This window comes from Oncorhynchus mykiss, chromosome 9 (assembly GCF_057628025.1).
Source record: "Oncorhynchus mykiss isolate SJ-2025 chromosome 9, ASM5762802v1, whole genome shotgun sequence".
NCBI classification, from domain to species: domain Eukaryota; kingdom Metazoa; phylum Chordata; class Actinopteri; order Salmoniformes; family Salmonidae; genus Oncorhynchus; species Oncorhynchus mykiss.
Window position 1 is genome coordinate 11,498,668 of NC_143030.1, and position 23,425 is coordinate 11,522,092.

At 40.4% G+C, this 23,425-nt stretch overlaps 1 protein-coding gene across 2 annotated transcripts in view; it reads left to right on the plus strand.

The window, feature by feature from the left end:
- Positions 1–23,425, plus strand: part of sema4f (sema domain, immunoglobulin domain (Ig), transmembrane domain (TM) and short cytoplasmic domain, (semaphorin) 4F) — a 93,859-nt gene that overhangs the window by 48,561 nt on the left and 21,873 nt on the right. The window lies entirely within an intron of this gene.

Genomic DNA, 23,425 nt, shown 5'->3' on the forward strand with positions numbered 1-23,425 from the left:
TGTGTGTGTGTGTGTGTGTGTGTGTGTTGTGTGGGCATTTTGGGACATTGATTTTGCTGACTGAACATTGCAACGCTTCATTGCTCCCCTCTAGCCTCACTCCCTTTCTCTCTCCTCTTTCCCTCCCCTCACTCCCTCTCTCCCCTCTCTCTCTCCCCTCTCTCCCTCTCTCCCCTCACTCCCTCTCTCCCTCTCTCCTCGGTCCCTCTCTCTCTCTCCCCCTCTCTCTCCCTTTTCTCCCTCCCTCTCTCCCCTCTCTCTCCCCTCTCTCCCTCTCTCCCCTCACTCCCTTTCTCTCCACTCTCTCTCCTCTCTCCCTCCCCTCACTCCCTTTCTCTCCCCTCTCTCTCCTCTCTCCCTCCCCTCACTCCCTCTCTCCCCTCTCTCTCTCTCCACTCTCTCTCTCTCTCTCTCCCCTCTAGCCCCCTCCCTCTCTCTCCTTCTCTCACGAAAAACTGCTGACTAATATCCATCCCCCTATGTTCATCCTTCTGTTTTAAAGAGCTCTTCTTCAACCTCTCTCTCCTCTACCTCTCTCACACTCCTTCCCCCTCTCCTACACATTTTCTTCTGACTCATTATCACTCTTTTCTCTTTCTCCCTCTCCACAAACAAGGTCAAAGGTCACAGAATAAATAATACGTTGAATAAAATTTGAGATGGAGAGAGAGAAAAGAGGAGGTAAGAGAGAGGGAGAAAGCAGGGAAAGCGGTATAAAGGAGAGAAAGGCAGAGCAAGAGAGGCAGAGAGAGGCAGAGAGGGGGAGAGAGAGGCAGAGAGAGGGAGAGAGGCAGAGAGAGGGAGAGAGGCAGAGAGAGACAGAGAGAGAGAGAGAGAGGCAGAGAGAGGGAGAGAGGCAGAGAGAGAGAGACACACATAGAGAGAGAGGGGCAGAGAGAGAGAGGCAGAGAGAGGCAGAGAGAGAGAGAGGCAGAGAGAGAGAGAGGCAGAGAGAGAGAGACAGAGAGAGAAGGGGGCAGAGAGAGAGAGAGGCAGAGAGAGAGAGAGGCAGAGAGAGAGAGAGGCAGAGAGAGAGAGACAGAGAGAGAAGGGGGCAGAGAGAGAGAGAGGCAGAGAGAGAGAGAAGGGGGAAGAGAGAGAGAGAGGGAGAGAGAGAGAGAGAGAGAAAGAGAGAGAGAGAGAGAGAGAGAGAGAGAACACACTTCCTCCAGAATAGCCGTATTTGACCATGTCCACACTGGTTCAACCATTACATCTGCAGAGGCAGAGAGAACAATTATGTTCTGGCCTGGGCACCTGTAGAGCTTTTTTCCAACCAGGAAGCAAGAGAATATTGTGTGTGTTTGGAAGATGGGGGAGGGTGGAGGTCACTGTGTACTCTGGAGGGAGAGTTCGAGTCTCAGGGCCAAAACTACTGTACATGACTCACACACAGGAAGACATCTGTTGTGTGTGTGTGTGTGTGTGTGTGTGTGTGTGTGTGTGTGTGTGTGTGTGTGTGTGTCTGTGTGTGTGTTTGTATGCGCGCCTGGCCTGAAATCATTGATTGTCATCGATTCAGTGTGGAAATGGGGTTAATTAGTGATGGATGGTAATGGTTGAACCAGTGTGGACATGGTCAAATACGGCTATTCTGGAGGAAGTGTGTTCTCTCTCTCTGCCTCTCTGTGTCTCTCTCTGTCTGTCTCTTTCTCTCTCTCTCTGTCTCTCTTTGTCTCTCTCTCTCTCTCTCGCTCTCTCTCTCTGTCTCTCTCTGTCTCTCTTTCTCTGCCGCTCTCTCTCTCTCTCTCTCTCTCTCTTTCTCTCTCTCTCTCTGTCTCTCTTTGTGTCTCTCTCTCTCTCTCTCTCTCTCTCTCTGTCTCTGTCTCTCTCTCTCTGCCTCTCTCTCTGTATCTCTCTCTCTCTCTCTCTCTCTCTCTCTCTGTCTCTCTCTGTCTCTCTCTCTGTCAATTCAATTCAATTCAAGGGGCTTTATTGGCATGGGAAACATGTGTTTACGTTGCCAAAGCAAGTGAAATGGATAAACAAAAGTGAAATAAACAATAAAAATGAACACTAAACATTACACTCACAAAGTTCCAAAAAAATAAAGACATTACAAATGTTATATATATATATATATATACACAGTGTTGTAATGATGTGTAAATATTTAAAGTACACAAGGGAAAATAAATAAACATAAATATGGGTTGTATTTACAATGGTGTTTGTTCTTCACTGGTTGACCTTTTCTTGTGGCAACAGGTCACAAATCTTGCTGCTGTGGTGGCACACTGTGGAATTTCACCCAGTAGATATGAGAGTTTATCAAAATTGGGGTTGTTTTCGAATTGTTTGTGGATCTGTGTAATCTGAGGGAAATATGTGTCTCTAATATGGTCATACATTGGGCAGGAGGTTAGGAAGTGCAGTTCAGTTTCCACCTCATTTTGTGGGCAGTGTGCACATAGCCTGTCTTCTCTTGAGAGCCAGGTCTGCCTACGGCGGCCTTTCTCAATAGCAAGGCTATGCTCACTGAGTCTGTACATAGTCAAGTCCTTAAGTTTGGGTCAGTCACAGTGGTCAGGTATTCTGCCACTGTGTACTCTCTGTTTAGGGCCAAATAGCATTCTAGTTTGCTCTGTCTCTCTCTGTCTCTTTCTCTCTGTCTCTCTCTGTCGCTTTCTCTCTGTCTCTCTCTGTCTCTTTCTCTCTGTCTCTCTCTGTATCTTTCTCTCTGTCTCTCTCTATCTCTCTCTCTCTGTCTCTCTGTCTCTCTCTGTCGCTTTCTCTCTGTCTCTTTCTGTCTCTTTCTCTCTGTCTCTCTCTGTATCTTTCTCTCTGTCTCTCTCTGTATCTTTCTCTCTGTCTCTCTCTATCTCTCTCTCTCTGTCTCTCTATCTCTCTCTGTCTCTCTGTCTCTCTCTCTTTGTCTCTATGTCTCTCTCTGTCTCTCTGTCTCTCTCTGTCTCTCTCTCTCTGTCTCTTTCTCTCTTGTCCAAACTCTATTTTTGTTCAGTTAAGAGTAAACGGGTAGAGCAGTTGAGACAGCAGATAGAAAAGCCTTGGCAGGCAGTGTCAAATGTGTGTGTGTGTGTGTGTGTGTGTGTGTGTGTGTGTGTGCGTGATGTCATATTAATCCCCCTGCAGTAGTCTGTAACCTTTGACCTTTAGCACTTGACCTCTGACCCAGATTGAGAGCGTCACACACATGTAACACACCATCTGCTGCCTTAGTCTGATCACAATGCATGTTTGAGTGTGTGCACGAATGCGCTTGTGTGTGTGTGTGTGCGTGTATGTTTTTGTAACATGTGTGTGTGTTTGTGTGTATTTTAGTAGCATGTGTGTGTGCACTCTAAGGAAAAATCTTGCTGTCCCCTGATAAACAATACTTTTTGTTGTTCAAGGATAAAGAGCAGGTCGATCTTGTTTTCGACCATGTTGTTCTCCCTGACCTGCTACAGAGTATTTTAGGAGACCCTGTTGTTCTCCCTGACCTGCTACAGAGTATTTTAGGAGACCATGTTGTTCTCCCTGACCTGCTACAGAGTATTTTAGAAGACCATGTTGTTCTCTCTGACCTGCTACAGAGTATTTTAGGAGACCATGTTGTTCTCCCTGACCTGCTACAGAGTATTTTAGGAGACCATGTTGTTCTCCCTGACCTGCTACAGAGTATTTTAGGAGACAATGTTGTTCTCCCTGACCTGCTACAGAGTATTTTAGGAGACCATGTTGTTCTCTCTGACCTGCTACAGAGTATTTTAGGAGACAATGTTGTTTCTCCCTGACCTGCTACAGAGTATTTTAGGAGACCATGTTGTTCTCTCTGACCTGCTACAGAGTATTTTAGGAGACCATGTTGTTCTCTCTGACCTGCTACAGAGTATTTTAGGAGACCATGTTGTTCTCCCTGACCTGCTACAGAGTATTTTAGGAGACAATGTTGTTTCTCCCTGACCTGCTACAGAGTATTTTAGGAGACCATGTTGTTCTCTCTGACATGCTACAGAGTATTTTAGGAGACCATGTTGTTCTCTCTGACCTGCTACAGAGTATTTTAGGAGACCATGTTGTTCTCTCTGACCTGCTACAGAGTATTTTAGGAGACCATGTTGTTCTCTCTGACCTGCTACAGAGTATTTTAGGAGACAATGTTGTTCTCCCTGACCTGCTACAGAGTATTTTAGGAGACCATGTTGTTCTCTCTGACCTGCTACAGAGTATTTTAGGAGACAATGTTGTTTCTCTCTGACCTGCTACAGAGTATTGTAGGAGACCATGTTGTTCTCTCTGACCTGCTACAGAGTATTTTAGGAGACCATGTTGTTCTCCCTGACCTGCTACAGAGTATTTTAGGAGACCATGTTGTTCTCTCTGACCTGCTACAGAGTATTTTAGGAGACAATGTTGTTTCTCCCTGACCTACTACAGAGTATTTTAGGAGACCCTGTTGTTTCTCCCTGACCTGCTACAGAGTATTTTAGGAGACCATGTTGTTCTCTCTGACCTGCTACAGAGTATTTTAGGAGACCATGTTGTTCTCCCTGACCTGCTACAGAGTATTTTAGGAGACAATGTTGTTCTCCCTGACCTGCTACAGAGTATTTTAGGAGACCATGTTGTTCTCTCTGACCTGCTACAGAGTATTTTAGGAGACAATGTTGTTTCTCCCTGACCTGCTACAGAGTATTTTAGGAGACCATGTTGTTCTCTCTGACCTGCTACAGAGTATTTTAGGAGACCATGTTGTTCTCTCTGACCTGCTACAGAGTATTTTAGGAGACCATGTTGTTCTCCCTGACCTGCTACAGAGTATTTTAGGAGACAATGTTGTTTCTCCCTGACCTGCTACAGAGTATTTTAGGAGACCATGTTGTTCTCTCTGACCTGCTACAGAGTATTTTAGGAGACCATGTTGTTCTCTCTGACCTGCTACAGAGTATTTTAGGAGACCATGTTGTTCTCTCTGACCTGCTACACAGTATTTTAGGAGACCATGTTGTTCTCTCTGACCTGCTACAGAGTATTTTAGGAGACCATGTTGTTCTCCCTGACCTGCTACAGAGTATTTTAGGAGACCATGTTGTTCTCTCTGACCTGCTACAGAGTATTTTAGGAGACAATGTTGTTTCTCTCTGACCTGCTACAGAGTATTGTAGGAGACCATGTTGTTCTCTCTGACCTGCTACAGAGTATTTTAGGAGACCCTGTTGTTTCTCTCTGACCTGCTACAGAGTATTTTAGGAGACCATGTTGTTCTCCCTGACCTGCTACAGAGTATTTTAGGAGACCATGTTGTTTCTCCCTGACCTGCTACAGAGTATTTTAGGAGACCATGTTGTTCTCTCTGACCTGCTACAGAGTATTTTAGGAGACCATGTTGTTCTCCCTGACCCGCTACAGAGTATTTTAGGAGACAATGTTGTTTCTCCCTGACCTGCTACAGAGTATTTTAGGAGACCATGTTGTTCTCTCTGACCTGCTACAGAGTATTTTAGGAGACCATGTTGTTCTCTCTGACCTGCTACAGAGTATTTTAGGAGACCATGTTGTTCTCTCTGACCTGCTACAGAGTATTTTAGGAGACCATGTTGTTCTCTCTGACCTGCTACAGAGTATTTTAGGAGACCATGTTGTTCTCCCTGACCTGCTACAGAGTATTTTAGGAGACCATGTTGTTCTCTCTGACCTGCTACAGAGTATTTTAGGAGACCATGTTGTTCTCCCTGACCTGCTACAGAGTATTTTAGGAGACAATGTTGTTTCTCTCTGACCTGCTACAGAGTATTTTAGGAGACCATGTTGTTCTCTCTGACCTGCTACAGAGTATTTTAGGAGACCATGTTGTTCTCCCTGACCCGCTACAGAGTATTTTAGGAGACAATGTTGTTTCTCCCTGACCTGCTACAGAGTATTTTAGGAGACCATGTTGTTCTCTCTGACCTGCTACAGAGTATTTTAGGAGACCATGTTGTTCTCTCTGACCTGCTACAGAGTATTTTAGGAGACCATGTTGTTCTCTCTGACCTGCTACAGAGTATTTTAGGAGACCATGTTGTTCTCTCTGACCTGCTACAGAGTATTTTAGGAGACCATGTTGTTCTCCCTGACCTGCTACAGAGTATTTTAGGAGACCATGTTGTTCTCTCTGACCTGCTACAGAGTATTTTAGGAGACCATGTTGTTCTCCCTGACCTGCTACAGAGTATTTTAGGAGACAATGTTGTTTCTCTCTGACCTACTACAGAGTATTTTAGGAGACCATGTTGTTCTCTCTGACCTGCTACAGAGTATTTTAGGAGACCATGTTGTTCTCCCTGACCTGCTACAGAGTATTTTAGGAGACCATGTTGTTTCTCCCTGACCTGCTACAGAGTATTTTAGGAGACAATGTTGTTTCTCCCTGACCTGCTACAGAGTATTTTAGGAGACAGTTTGTTTCGGTGTGTCTGGACGAGGTTTGGGCGGAATACGGTAAATACCGTTTACTGGGGTATTTGGAAATTGCCACGAGATGGTTTGTCAATACAGTCAATACCATTGAAACTATGTATTTTAAGATTTGTAATAAATTGTAATATTTTGTAGCTACTTTTTGTAGTAAATACCTGCTGTCAACTTGTATAATACGTTAGGAGGTAAAGAACATTCTGTTCTTTATTTCACCATTTTGTTCATTATGAAGCTTACTGGTAGTCAGTCCCCAGTAGCGTGGTGTTTGTTTACAAGCAGACAACGATGAGAGACAGGAGCCTTCTGAGTCACTCACTGTGGTGCAGCATGGGGTGATCTAGTTACCGTATGGAATTCACAACGAAATGTTTACCAGCCTAGATATCTTACAACTATTAAGTAAACTGTTTAAAAAATGCTCTACTGTTGTGCATTTGGTTTGCTAATTTAGTAGCTAGTTCGCTATCTAGCTAAGTGGTTAGCTTCTTCCAAAATCAATCTTCGCTCGGTAACAGCAGAGAATCCCCTCCTGGATCAAGAACCTTGCTGTGCAATAGTTTCGGTCAGAGACTGTATAAAATGTTTGCAAAACGTTAGCATGTAGTTAGCGTTCTCTATGGGATTTGCTAACCTTTGGATTACAGACGGCTCGGTGGGGTTTGAAAACAGTGCCCCTTGTGTTCAGTGCCAGCATGACCAAATATCCCAGTGTGACACCAGGTCGGTATGAAGGTATGACAGCCTAGTCTGTGGATCAGCAAGCCAGTTAGAATCAGGTCATGTCTCCTAACTAAATAACTAACACACGGTTTGTTTTCCACAGACATGCTCCAGGGGTTTAGAGAGAGACGGGAGGGAGGGGGGCAGCGGTTTGTGAGGAGGGGGGATAGGAGGAGGGGTGGTGTGTTTGTGAGGGGGTGGGGATAGGAGGAGGGGTGGTGTATTTGTGAGGGGGGGGGGGGTGGGGTTGGGATGGGAGGAGTTGTGGGGTGTTTGTGAGGGGGGTTAGGATGGGATGGGAGGAGGGCTGGGGTGTTTTGGAGGGGGTGGGGGTGGGATGGGAGAGGTTAGGGTTAGGGTTTGGAGGGGGGGTGGGGATTGGGACGGGAGGAGGTGTGGGGTGTTTTGGAGGGGGGGTTGGGGTTAGGATGGGAGGAGGTGTGGGGTGTTTTGGAGGGAGGATTGGGGTTGGGGGGGTGTTTTGTATGGGGGGTTGGGATGGGAGGAGGGCTGGGGTGTTTGGAGGTGGGGTTGGGGATGGGAGGAGGTGTGAGGTGTTTGGAGGGGGGGTTGGGTATGGGAGGAGGTGTGGGGTGTTTGGAGGGGGGATTGGGGATGGGAGGAGGTGTGGGGTGTTTGGAGGGGGGATTGGGGATGGGAGGAGGTGTGGGGTGTTTTGGAGGGGGGGTTGGGGATGGGAGGAGGTGTGGGGTGTTTTGGAGGTGGGGTTGGGGATGGGAGGAGGTGTGAGGTGTTTGGAGGGGGGGTTGGGGATGGGAGGAGGTGTGGGGTGTTTGGAGGGGGGATTGGGGATGGGAGGAGGTGTGGGGTGTTTGGAGGGGGGATTGGGGATGGGAGGAGGTGTGGGGTGTTTGGAGGGGGGGTTAGGGATGGGAGGAGGTGTGGGGTGTTTTGGAGGGGGGGTGTTGTTGGCTGGGCAGTGTGTCACAGAGCTGTTTAGAGGAGAGGAAGTAGGTTAATGTCCTAGAAAGTCTGATACCTCAATATTACCCTGATCCCCCTTTCCCAGACACCTCTCCTCCTTATACCCTTGTCCCGTGTGGGTTGTTATTCCCGTCATGGCACAAACAAACAAACAAATTCACCAACAACAACAACAACAACAACAACAGCTTGAAATCCATTCAACGTCTATTGCAATATAATATGAGCCTGTTGTGTGTGTGTGTGTGTGTGTGTGTGTGTGTGTGTTTATTTATTAATGATTCCATATTTACAAGTCGTTACAGTACACATAGGATGCATCCCAAATGACCCACTATTCCCTAAATAGTGCACTATTTTCTAGGGAATAGGATGTCATTGGGATACAGCACATACGGTACATGAATACAGGGTCTTGTAAGGTCTAGTACTACCTGGTTGTACATTTATTTACTGATGTACAGGATGCTGTTCATGCATACAGTACAATTGAACATGTGTATTTACTTATATTATGTCACAGGTCATCATCATATACTATATACTATATTATATACTATACTATATGCTATATACAATACTATATACTATATACTATACTACATACTATACTATACTATATACTATACTGTACTATATACTATACTATACTATATACTATACTATACACTATACTATACTATGTACTATACTATATATACTATGCTATATACTATACTATACTATATACTATATACTATACTATACTGTATACTATATACTATACTATACACTATACTATAGACTATACTATATACTATATGATATACTATACTATATACTATACTATATACTATACTATATACTATACTATACTATATACTATATGCTATACTGTACTGTATACTATACTATGCTATATACTATACTATACTATATACCATACTATATACTATACTATACACTATACTATATACTATACTACACTGTGATATATACTATGCTATATACTATACTATATACTATACTATATACCATACTATACTATATACTACACTATACTATACTATACTACATACTATACTATATACTATACTATATACTATACTATATACTATACTATATACTATGCTATATACTATACTATATACTATACTATGTACAGTACTATACTATGCTATATACTATACTATATACGATACTATATACTATACTATATACTATACTATATACTATACTATACTATATACTATATACTATACTATACTTTATACTATACTATATACTATACTATATACTATATAATATACTATACACTATACTATACACTATACTATACTATGTACTATACTATATACTATGCTATATACTATACTATATACTATACTATACTATATACTATACTATATACTATATACTATACTATACTGTATACTATATAGTATACTATACACTATACTATATACTATACTATATACTATACGATATACTATACTATATACTATACTGTATACTATACTATATACTATACTATACTATGCTATATACTATACTATATGCCATATACTATATACTATACTATACTATACTATGTACTATACTATATACTATACTATACTATATACTATACTATATACTATACCATATACTATACTATATACTATACTATATACTATACTATATACTATACTATATACTATACTATATACTATACTATATGTACAGAACCTTCAGAAAGTATTCATACCCTTTGACTTATTCCACATTTTGTTGTGTTACAGTTTGAATTTCAAATTGATTTAAATCGATTTTTTGTTGTTGTTGTCACACATTACACCATATAATGTGAAAGTGGAATTAGTTTTTCAAAATGTGTACTAATTAATAAAACAATGGAAAGTTGAAATGTCTTTAGTCAATAAGTATTCAACCCCTTTGTTATGGTAAGCCTAAATAAGTTCAGTAGTAACAATGTGCTTAACAAGTCACATAATAAGTTGCATGGACTGGACTGTGTTCAATATCGGCGTATAACATGATTCTTTAATGACTACCTCATCTCTGTACCCCAGACATACAGTTATCTGTAAGGTCCCTCAGTCGAGCAGTGAATTTAAAGCACAGATTCAACCACAAAGACCAGGGAGGTTTTCCAATGCCTCACAAAGAAGGGCTCCTATTGGTAGATAGGTCAAAAAAACACAAAAAAACATTTAATATCCCTTTGAGCATGGTGAAGTACTTAATTAGACTTTGGATGGTGTATCAATACACCCAGTTACTACAAAGATACAGGTGTCCTTTCTAACTCAGTTGCCGGAGAGGAAGGAAACCACTCATGGATTTCACCATGAGGCTAATGGTGACTTTAAAACAGCTACAGAGTTTAAAGGCTGTGATAGGAGAACTGAGGATGGATCAACAACATTGTAGTTACTACACAATACTAACCTAAATGACAGAGTGAAAAGAAGGAAGCCTGTACAGAATACAAATATTCCAAAACATGCATCCTGTTTGCAACAACAAGGCACTAAAGTAATACTGTAAAAAAACATTATGTTTGGGGCAAATCCAATACAACACATTACTGAGAACCACTCTACATATTTTCAAGCATAGTGGTGGCTGCATCATGTTTTGGGTATGCTTGTAATCATTAAGGACTGAGGAGTTTTTCAGGATAAAAAAAGAAACGGAATGGAGCAAAGCAAAATCCGAGAGGAAAACGTGCTTCAGCCTGCTTCAGCCTGCTTCAGCCTGCTTTCCACCTGATACTGGGAGACGAGTTACATCTTTCAACAGGATAGTAACTTAAAACACAAGGCCACATTCTACACTGGAGTTGCTTACCAAGAAGATAGTGAATGTTCCTGAGTGGCTGTGTTACAGTTTTGACTAAAATCTACTTGAAATTCTATGGCAAGGCCTGAAAATGGTTGACTAGCAATGATCAACAACCAATTTGACGGAGCTTGAAGAATTTTGAAAATAATAAGCACTTAGAGACTTACCCTGAAAAAACCCAACATCACTTTATCATTATGGGGTATAGTGTATAGATAGCTGTACTATATATACATGGAAAATGCATGCTTGCAGACAAACTCACACACACACACTAATCCTCTTGGGCATGGGCGAATTTAGGGCAAGCCTGATTAGTGCTGCAACAGCTTATCATCCCCAAGCAGAGAGAGAGAGAGAGAGAGAGAGAGAGAGAGAGAGAGACAGAGAGAGAGAGAGAGAGAGAGAGGATTACAACCCATATTTATGTTTATTTTTACAACACTCTATATAGACATAATATGGAATTGTTCACTTTTTATAGTTAATTTCACTTTTGTTTATCCATTTCACTTGCTTTGGCAACATAAACATATGTTTCCTATGAAGCCCATTAGCGAGAGAGAGAGAGAGAGAGAGAGATTTTTTGGGCCTTATAGAGAGGTCAGATATAGAGGTCCTGGATGGCAGGCAGCTTGGCTACCCTCTGTAGCGCCTTACGGTCGGATGCCGAGCAGTTGCCATACCAGGCGGTGATGCAACCGGGCACGCACACACAGGCACGCACGCACACACGCACACACACACACACACACAGGCACGCACGCACGCACACACACAGGCACGCACACACACACACACACACACACACACACACAGGCACGCACGCATGCACACACACACACAGGCACGCATGCACGCACACACACACACGCACACACACACACACACATGAGAATGGGGGTCTGCTCCACTACAGCCCCGTCGATGAGAATGGGGGCCCGGCTTTTCCTGTAGTCCATGATCATCTCCTTTGTCTTGGTCACATCGAGGGAGAGGTTGTTGTCCTGGTGCTACACTGGGACTTTTGAAGAAACTGCAGTTAAATAGATTTACTTGGTTGAGTAAGACTATACTGTATTAATGAGACTATACTGTATTAATGAGACTATACTGTATGAATGAGACTATACTGTATTAATGAGACTATACTGTATTAATGAGACTATACTGTATGAATGAGACTATACTGTATTAATGAGACTATACTGTATTAATGAGACTATACTGTATTAATGAGACTATACTGTATTAATGAGACTATACTGTATTAATGAGACTATACTGTATTAATGAGACTATACTGTATTAATGAGACTATACTGTATTAATGAATAGAGTTAAGACTATACTGTATTAATGAGACTATACTGTATTAATGAGACTATACTGTATTAATGAGACTATACTGTATTGATGAGACTATACTGTGTTAATGAGACTATACTGTATTGATGAGACTATACTGTATTAATGAGACTATACTGTATGAATGAATAGAGTTAGGACTATACTGTATTAATGAGACTATACTGTAAGAATGAATAGAGTTAAGACTATACTGTATTAATGAATAGAGTTAAGACTATACTGTATGAATGAATAGAGTTAAGACTATACTGTATTAATGAGACTATACTGTATTAATGAGACTATACTGTATTAATGAATAGAGTTAAGACTATACTGTAAGAATGAATAGAGTTAAGACTATACTGTATGAATGAATAGAGTTAAGACTATAATGTATTAATGAGACTATACTGTATGAATGAATAGAGTTAAGACTATACTGTATGAATGAATAGAGTTAAGACTATACTGTATGAATGAATAGAGTTAAGACTATACTGTATGAATGAATAGAGTTAAGACTATACTGTATTAATGAGACTATACTGTATTAATGAGACTATACTGTATTAATGAATAGAGTTAAGACTATACTGTAAGAATGAATAGAGTTAAGACTATACTGTATGAATGAATAGAGTTAAGACTAAACTGTATGAATGAATAGAGTTAAGACTATACTGTATGAATGAGACTATACTGTATGAATGAGACTATACTGTATGAATGAATAGAGTTAAGACTATACTGTATGAATGAATAGAGTTAAGACTATACTGTATGAATGAATAGAGTTAAGACTATACTGTATTAATGAGACTATACTGTATGAAGGAGACTACTGTATTAATGAGACTATACTGTATGAATGAGACTATACTGTATGAATGAATAGAGTTAAGACTATACTGTATGAATTAATAGAGTTAAGACTATACTGTATGAATGAATAGAGTTAAGACTATACTGTATTAATGAGACTATACTGTATTAATGAGACTATACTGTATTAATGAATAGAGTTAAGACTATACTGTATTAATGAGACTATACTGTATTAATGAGACTATACTGTATTAATGAATAGAGTTAAGACTATACTGTATGAATGAGACTATACTGTATTAATGAATAGAGTTAAGACTATACTGTATTAATGAGACTATACTGTATTAATGAGACTATACTGTATTAATGAGACTATACTGTATGAATGAGACTATACTGTATTAATGAATAGAGTTAAGACTATACTGTATTAATGAGACTATACTGTATTAATGAGACTATACTGTATTAATGAGACTGTACTGTATTAATGAATAGATTTAAGACTATACTGTATTAATGAGACTATACTGTATTAATGAGACTATACTGTATTAATGAATAGAGTTAAGACTATACTGTATGAATGAGACTATACTGTATTAATGAATAGAGTTAAGACTATACTGTATTAATGAGACTATACTGTATTAATGAGACTATACTGTATGAATGAATAGAGTTAAGACTATACTGTATGAATGAGACTATACTGTATTAATGAGACTATACTGTATGAATGAATAGAGTTAAGACTATACTGTATTAATGAGACTATACTGTATGAATGAATAGAGTTAAGACTATACTGTATGAATGAATAGAGTTAAGACTATACTGTATGAATGAGACTATACTGTATTAATGAGACTATACTGTATTAATGAGACTATACTGTATTAATGAGACTATACTGTATTAATGAGACTGTACTGTATTAATGAATAGAGTTAAGACTATACTATATTAATGAGACTATACTGTATTAATGAGACTATACTGTATTAATGAGACTATACTGTATGAATGAATAGAATTAAGACTATACTGTATGAATGAGACTATACTGTATTAATGAGACTATACTGTATGAATGAATAGAGTTAAGACTATACTGTATTAATGAGACTATACTGTATGAATGAATAGAGTTAAGACTATACTGTATGAATGAATAGAGTTAAGACTATACTGTATGAATGAGACTATACTGTATTAATGAGACTATACTGTATTAATGAGACTATACTGTATTAATGAATAGAGTTAAGACTATACTGTATTAATGAGACTATACTGTATTAATGAGACTATACTGTATTAATGAATAGAGTTAAGACTATACTGTATTAATGAATAGAGTTAAGACTATACTGTATTAATGAGACTATACTGTATGAATGAGACTATACTGTATGAATGAATAGAGTTAAGACTATACTGTATGAATGAATAGAGTTAAGACTATACTGTATGAATGAATAGAGTTAAGACTATACTGTATGAATGAGACTATACTGTATTAATGAGACTATACTGTATTAATGAATAGAGTTAAGACTATACTGTATTAATGAGACTATACTGTATTAATGAATAGAGTTAAGACTATACTGTATTAATGAGACTATACTGTATTAATGAATAGAGTTAAGACTATACTGTATGAATGAATAGAGTTAAGACTATACTGTATTAATGAGACTATACTGTATGAATGAATAGAGTTAAGACTATACTGTATGAATGAATAGAGTTAAGACTATACTGTATGAATGAATAGAGTTAAGACTATACTGTATGAATGAATAGAGTTAAGACTATACTGTATGAATGAGACTATACTGTATTAATGAGACTATACTGTATTAATGAGACTATACTGTATGAATGAATAGAGTTAAGACTATACTGTATGAATGAATAGAGTTAAGACTATACTGTATGAATGAATAGAGTTAAGACTATACTGTATGAATGAGACTATACTGTATTAATGAGACTATACTGTATTAATGAATAGAGTTAAGACTATACTGTATTAATGAGACTATACTGTATGAATGAATAGAGTTAAGACTATACTGTATGAATGAATAGAGTTAAGACTATACTGTATGAATGAATAGAGTTAAGACTATACTGTATGAATGAATAGAGTTAAGACTATACTGTATGGATGAGACTATACTGTATGAATGAATAGAGTTAAGACTATACTGTATGGATGAGACTATACTGTATGAATGAATAGAGTTAAGACTATACTGTATGAATGAATAGAGTTAAGACTATACTGTATGAATGAATAGAGTTAAGACTATACTGTATTAATGAGACTATACTGTATGAATGAATAGAGTTAAGACTATACTGTCTGAATGAATAGAGTTAAGACTATACTGTATGAATGAGACTATACTGTATTAATGAGACTATACTGTATTAATGAATAGAGTTAAGACTATACTGTATTAATGAGACTATACTGTATTAATGAATAGAGTTAAGACTATACTGTATTAATGAGACTATACTGTATTAATGAATAGAGTTAAGACTATACTGTATTAATGATACTATACTGTATTAATGAATAGAGTTAAGACTATACTGTATGAATGAATAGAGTTAAGACTATACTGTATTAATGAGACTATACTGTATGAATGAATAGAGTTAAGACTATACTGTATGAATGAATAGAGTTAAGACTATACTGTATGAATGAATAGAGTTAAGACTATACTGTATGAATGAATAGAGTTAAGACTATACTGTATGAATGAGACTATACTGTATTAATGAGACTATACTGTATTAATGAGACTATACTGTATGAATGAGACTATACTGTATTAATGAGACTATACTGTATGAATGAGACTATACTGTATTAATGAGACTATACTGTATTAATGAGACTATACTGTATGAATGAATAGAGTTAAGACTATACTGTATGAATGAATAGAGTTAAGACTATACTGTATTAATGAGACTATACTGTATTAATGAGACTATACTGTATGAATGAATAGAGTTAAGACTATACTGTATGAAGGAGACTACTGTATTAATGAGACTATACTGTATTAATGAGACTATACTGTATGAATGAATAGAGTTAAGACTATACTGTATGAATGAATAGAGTTAAGACTATACTGTATGAATGAATAGAGTTAAGACTATACTGTATGAATGAGACTATACTGTATTAATGAGACTATACTGTATTAATGAATAGAGTTAAGACTATACTGTATTAATGAGACTATACTGTATGAATGAATAGAGTTAAGACTATACTGTATGAATGAATAGAGTTAAGACTATACTGTATGAATGAATAGAGTTAAGACTATACTGTATGGATGAGACTATACTGTATGAATGAATAGAGTTAAGACTATACTGTATGAATGAATAGAGTTAAGACTATACTGTATGAATGAATAGAGTTAAGACTATACTGTATGAATGAGACTATACTGTATTAATGAGACTATACTGTATTAATGAATAGAGTTAAGACTATACTGTATTAATGAATAGAGTTAAGACTATACTGTATTAATGAGACTATACTGTATTAATGAGACTATACTGTATTAATGAATAGAGTTAAGACTATACTGTATTAATGAATAGAGTTAAGACTATACTGTATTAATGAGACTATACTGTATTAATGAGACTATACTGTATTAATGAATAGATTTAAGACTATACTGTATTAATGAGACTATACTGTATTAATGAGACTATACTGTATGAATGAATAGAGTTAAGACTATACTGTATTAATGAGACTATACTGTATGAATGAATAGAGTTAAGACTATACTGTATGAATGAGACTATACTGTATTAATGGGTAAGCAGCCCAAAATATCCTCATTTCACTCCTTTCTCTCTGTCCCTGTCCCTGTCTCTCTCTCTCTCTCTCTCTCTCTCTCTCTCTCTGTCTCTCTCTCTGTCTCTCTCTGTCTCTCTCTCTCTGTCTCTCTCTCTCTCTCTCTCTCTCTCTCTCTCTCTCTCTCTCTGTCTCTCTCTCTCTCTCTCTCTGTCTCTTCTCTCTCTATGAATCATTGATTCATTATGCATTAAACATGAATGGGACACTGGCAGGGAATTAAAATAGTGGGAGTGTGTGCATACATGTGTATGTGTCCTGGGGGTTTAATAAACTGTGTTCTGATTGGTGCTGCAGGGACCCTGCATGGCATTCTGGGATTGGGCTAAACCAGGATGTGCACCCCAAATGGCACCCTATTCACTATATAGTGCACTACATTTGATCAGGCCCACTTAATAGGGAATAGGATGCAATTTGGGATGCTGCACAGGAAGTAACCAGGAAATGTGAGGTAAATAAATGATGTAGTCCTCAACCTGTCAATCAAACTAATACAATGGAGAAAATAGAGGAAGGGAGGAGAGGAGGTAGGAGAGTAGAGGAGAACAAGAGAGATGAGACGAGAGGAGGAAAGATTTGAAGAGAGAGGAGAGGAGAGGAGAGGAGAGGAGAGGAGAGGAAGAATAAGAGGGAGAGGAAGAGGAAGAGGGAGAGGGAGGGAGGGAGAGGAGAGTAAAGGAGAAGAGAGTAGAAGAGGAGAGGGGAGGAGAGGAAGAGGAAGAATAAGAGGGAGAGGGAGAGGGAGATGGAGGGAGGGAGGGAGAGGAGAGTAAAGGAGAAGAGAGGAGGGGAGAGAGGGGAGATGATAAGAAGAGACATGGAGAAAGGGGGGAAGATGAGAAAGAAGGAGCAGAGAAGAGTGTAGTCAGATCCCAGTCAGTTTAGGATATTCCATAGCTTGCTTGAATCGTATTGTCTTTCCACTTAACCAGACTCCTATTGCTGCTGTGGGTACAGAACAGAACAGAACAGAACAGAACAGTAGGTGGTGGTGTTGAGTGTGTGTCTGCGTGTGTGTGTGTCTGTCTTTCCCCTGGGCCACCTCTCTCTGTCAGGTCGGGTCAATCCATTATGCAAGCCAGCGGGGGTCACCACACTCAGCTAATGGGCTGCTGTCATAGAGAGAAGGCCTGGACTCTGCTGAACCCTACGGACCCAACCAACCCTCTTATAGTTAATTAAACCCAGTTGATTAAAGTAAAGGACCAGTCCAGTTCTCTCTCAATCTCTATCTCTCTCGTTCTCTCTCTCTCTCCACCGTTCTCTCTTTCTTCACATTCTCTCTCTCTCTCTCTCTCTCTCTCTCTCTCTCTCATTCTCTCATTCTCTCATTCTCTTTCTCTCTATCTGTCGTTCTAATTCTCTCATTCTCTCTCTCTCTCTCTCTCTGTCTCTCTCTCAGTCACTCTCTGGACAATGAACGTGTTTCTACTCTGGGTACTTGTACTTCTTAATCTATTTATCTGATTATAACAAGAGAGCTTCTCCCTTTACTGAGGGACCTGAAGGGCGGGGTGAGGCATAGTCTTAAGTGTGTGTGAGTGGTAGTGCTAAAACACACCAACTTCCAAATCAAACTGACTGGAAGACACCGAACCAGAGAGAACCAGAGAGAACGGTGAAGACAGTGTCGTGTTAGGACGCCTCTCATCTTTAAGGAGAAGAGACAGAGAGAGAGAAATAGAAAGACAGTGATTCTTAATAACTGACACTGCTAGGACATCTCAGAGACATTCTCTCTCCCTCTCTCTCTCTCTCTCTCTCTCTCTCGCTCTCTCTCTCTCTGCCAAGACATCTCAGACACATTCTGTCTCTCTCTCTCTCTCTCTCTCTCTCTCTCTGCCAAGACATCTCAGACAAATTCTATCTCTCTCTCTCTCTCTCTCTCTCTCCCCCTCTCTCTCTCTCCCCCCCTCTCTCTCTCTCACTCTCTCTCTTGCTCTCTCTCACTGCCAAGACATCTCAGACACATTCTGTCTTTCTCTCTCTCTCTCTCTGCCAAGACATCTCAGACAAATTCTCTCTCTCTCTCTCTCTCTCTCTCTCTCTCTCTCTCTCTCTCTCTCTCTCTCTCTCTCTCTCTCTTTCTCTGCCAAGACATCTCAGACACATTCTCTCTCTCTTTTCTCTCTCGGTTCTTGTGTGTTCAAGCATGGGGACAGTCTTCTGTGTGTGTGTGTGCATGTGTGTATGTGCGTGCGTGCGTGGGAGGGGGGCAGATGGCATAGCTCTAGGAACTAGCATCACAGCGGTGATGTGTGTGAGTGGGGGGGGGGGGGGGGCGTCACCTAGAGGGACAGGTTGGCGGAAGGGGGGGAGGTCATCTAGAGGATACCAGGACTTGTCTCATGAGCCTTGTCCTTGCCTTTGGCACATGTCAGAACCAGTTACATATGTGTGTGTGTGTGTGTGTGTGTGTGTGTGTGTGTGTGTGTGTGTGTGTATGTGTGTGTGTGTGTGTGTGTGTGCGTGCGTGTGTGTGTGTCTCCCAATGTGTGCGCGTCTCCCAATATTGTGTGTCTCTCATTCGGATAGACAGAGCAGATAAACAAGTGTTAGAAGGGGGATGTTTGTCATCTGGCATCGGAGCTGTGGGGAACAGATGGACAGATGACGGGTGGATGATTTAAAGAAGTGAAGAGCGATCGAAGGAAGCGAGCTAAATGTGAAAGAGGGAGTGTAGGAAAAGAGGAGAGACGGGTGGTATAGGGGCTGTGTATGTCTGTGTGTCTGTGTCAGTGTCTGTGTCTGTGTGTGTGTGTGTTTTTACCTCAGTATTTACCTGCAATCAGGTATTCATGGTTCTATGTCAGGAGAGAGAACGGTGAGAACGGTAATCTCATCATTACGCACACCTGCCACCATCGTTACGCGTACCTGCGCCTCATGACCCTCACCTGGACTCCATCACCTCCTTGATTATCTTCCCTATATCTGTCACTCCCCTTGGTTATTTCCTCAGGTGTTATTGACTCTGTTTGTGTGTTCCATGTCTATACTCGTGTTTCGTTGTTCGATGTTCCGTTTATTATTCAACTTGCTTTCCGACTCGTATACGTTACAACAGCCGGCTTTCTGGCAAGCGTGCCCTCTATCGAACTATATGATATACCAACCACCTACATCTACTACCCACTGCTCTGGGTGAAGTTTCCCTTTGGTACAGATCTAGGATCAGCTTCCACTCTTCCACTCCTAACCTTAACCATTAGTGGGGAAAATGCCATACTGAACCAAGATCAGGAGTCCAGGGGGGCAATTTCACCCTGCTCCACTGGCCACTGTTGTCTCCAGCCAATAGGGAAGGCTGTACTAAATATAAGAACCCAGATCAACCAATGGGAGTGTTTTTTATTAGACGGGGATTATATCAAGATGTGTGAAAACACACATTATGGAGATTCCGTTTGTTTATTTAGTATAACCCTTTGACAGGCAACCGGAGGTTGAGCTAATTTCGACAATCATTTTAAATGAAATGAAACATGCATTTTGTTTGACATATTTTATATCACGCAGTACAGTTGAGGAACAATGGGAAAGTAATTCTGCTTTGAATGTTGATAAACTTGTAACCCCACTTTTGAGAAAATTGCCTGTGAATGTTTTTGGTACACCTACTGGAGAGCTCGTCTTCGTCTACACCCATTCAGCATCGTTCACACCCTCTTAAGCCGTAGTCCCACCCACATGTGAGGCCATGTGCTAAACAGAGTGAGTAGTGTTTGTAAACAACCAAAGATTTCAAGACTAAAAGTAGTGAAAGTAGTTGCCTACAATAAGGAAAAACTACAGTTAAAAAATGCACTTTATCTAGTCCTTGGCCTAATCGGACTGATTTGATTTGATATAGCGTGTGTTTACCAGACACGGTAATGAGAAGAACAACATGACCTGCACCAAAGTTTATTTGTCACATGCACAGGATACAGAAGGTGTAAACGGTACAGTGAAATGGGTAATTGCGTAGTGGAGCAAGTGTAGCAAGTGTAGCTTGCTAGCTAGCCAGCTAGCTAAACAATGAACCATAATCCCAACTCTAATGCTAGATTGGTAAATTCAATTGATTGGGCGTGATTTGGAAAGGCACACACACGTGTCTATACACGTGGCTCCACAGTTGTTAATGCATGTCAGAGCAAAAACCAAGCCGTGAGGTTGAAGGAATTGTCCATAGAGTCCATAGAGCATAGAGACAGGATTGTGTCGAGGCACACATCTGGGGAAGGGTACCAAAACATTTCTGCAGCATTGAAGGTCCCCAAGAACACAGTGGCAGCCATCATTCTTAAATGGAAGAAGTTTGGAAACACCAAGACTCTTCCTAGAGCTGGCTGCCCGGTCAAACTGAGCAATCGGGGGAGAAGGGCCTTGGTCAGGGAGGTAACCAAGAACACGATGGTCAGTCTGACAGAGCTCTAAAGTTCTATGTGGAGATGGGAGAACCTTCCAGAAGGACAACCAACTCTACTGGACTCCACCAATCAGGCCTTTATGGTAGGGTGGAGACACTTCTCAGTAAAAGGCACATGACAGCCCCTTGGGCTGAATACTTTCCGATGAGATGCAAACCGAAAATATATTACATTTCAACTGACATGGTGATTTGTCTTGAAGTCCATAACCATGTGTGTTTAAGACCAAGAGGCTCAATACACATTTGTATATGTATTTCTTGGTGTGCCAGTTAAAGGGTTAATCTGTCTGTCTGTCTGTCTGTAACTCTCACTCTCTCTCTAGCTCTCTCTCTAGCTCTCTGTCTGTCTGTATCTCTCTCTCTCTCTCTCTATCTCTGTCTGTCTGTCTGTCTGTCTGTCTGTCTGTCTGTCTGTCTGTCTGTCTGTCTATCTCTCTCTCTGTATATGTATTTCTTGGTGTGCCAGTTAAAGGGTTAATCTGTCTGTCTCTATCTCTCTATCTCTGTCTGTCTGTAACTCTCACTCTCTCTCTAGCTCTCTCTCTAGCTCTCTCTCTAGCTCTCTGTCTGTCTGTATCTCTCTCTAGCTCTCTCTCTATCTCTGTCTGTCTGTATCTCTCTCTCTCTCTATCTATCTCTGTCTGTCTGTCTGTCTGTCTGTCTGTCTGTCTGTCTGTCTGTCTGTCTGTCTGTCTGTCTATCTCTCTCTCTGTATATGTATGTATGTGTGTGTGTGTGTGTGTGTGTGTGTGTGTGTGTGTGTGTGTGTGTGTGTGTGTGTGTGTGTGTGTGTGTGTGTGTGTGTGTGTGTGTGTGTGTGTGTGTGTGTGTGTGTGTGTGTGTGTGTGTGTGTGTGACAGGGTGATAATGACACTTAAGTGATGAACTCTGTTCTCATTTTAGGGGTTATTATTGTAATAGATGAATGTACAGAGGGGCTTGGGGATGTGTTAGCCAGGAATTATAACAGTGTTATATCTGTCAAAACAACAAGCTACACAATCTCCTTTTTATAGACTTTACCTACCGCTGGGAAAGCATGTGCAGCAACATCAGTATGTGTGAGTGAGTGTGTGTGTGTATGTGTGAGTGTGTGTGTGTGTGTGTGTGTGTGTGTGTGTGTGTGTGTGTGTGTGAGTGTGTGTGTGTATATGTGAGTGTGTGTGTGTATATGTGAGTGTGTGTGTGTATGTGTGAGTGTGTGAGTGTGTGTGTTTTGACACCAGAAGGCACTATTTTTCTGTTGTTGTGATTATGTAAGCCCCATTAGTTCCACATCAGGCCCATTAGTTCCACATCAGGCCCATTAGTTCCACATCAGGCCCATTAGTTCCACATCAGCCCCATTAGTTCCACATCAGGCCCATTAGTTCCACATCAGACCCATTAGTTCCACATCAGGCCCATTAGTTCCACATCAGGCCCATTAGTTCCACATCAGGCCCATTAGTTCCACATCAGACCCATTAGTTCCACATCAGGCCCATTAGTTCCACATCAGGCCCATTAGTTCCACATCAGGCCCATTAGTTCCACATCAGACCCATTAGTTCCACATCAGACCCATTAGTTCCACATCAGGCCCATTAGTTCCACATCAGACCCATTAGTTCCACATCAGACCCATTAGTTCCACATCAGGCCCATTAGTTCCACATCAGGCCCATTAGTTCCACATCAGACCCATTAGTTCCACATCAGACCCATTAGTTCCACATCAGGCCCATTAGTTCCACATCAGGCCCATTAGTTCCACATCAGACCCATTAGTTCCACATCAGACCCATTAGTTCCACATCAGACCCATTAGTTCCACATCAGGCCCATTAGTTCCACATCAGGCCCATTAGTTCCACATCAGGCCCATTAGTTCCACATCAGGCCCATTAGTTCCACATCAGACCCATTAGTTCCACATCAGACCCATTAGTTCCACATCAGGCCCATTAGTTCCACATCAGGCCCATTAGTTCCACATCAGACCCATTAGTTCCACATCAGACCCATTAGTT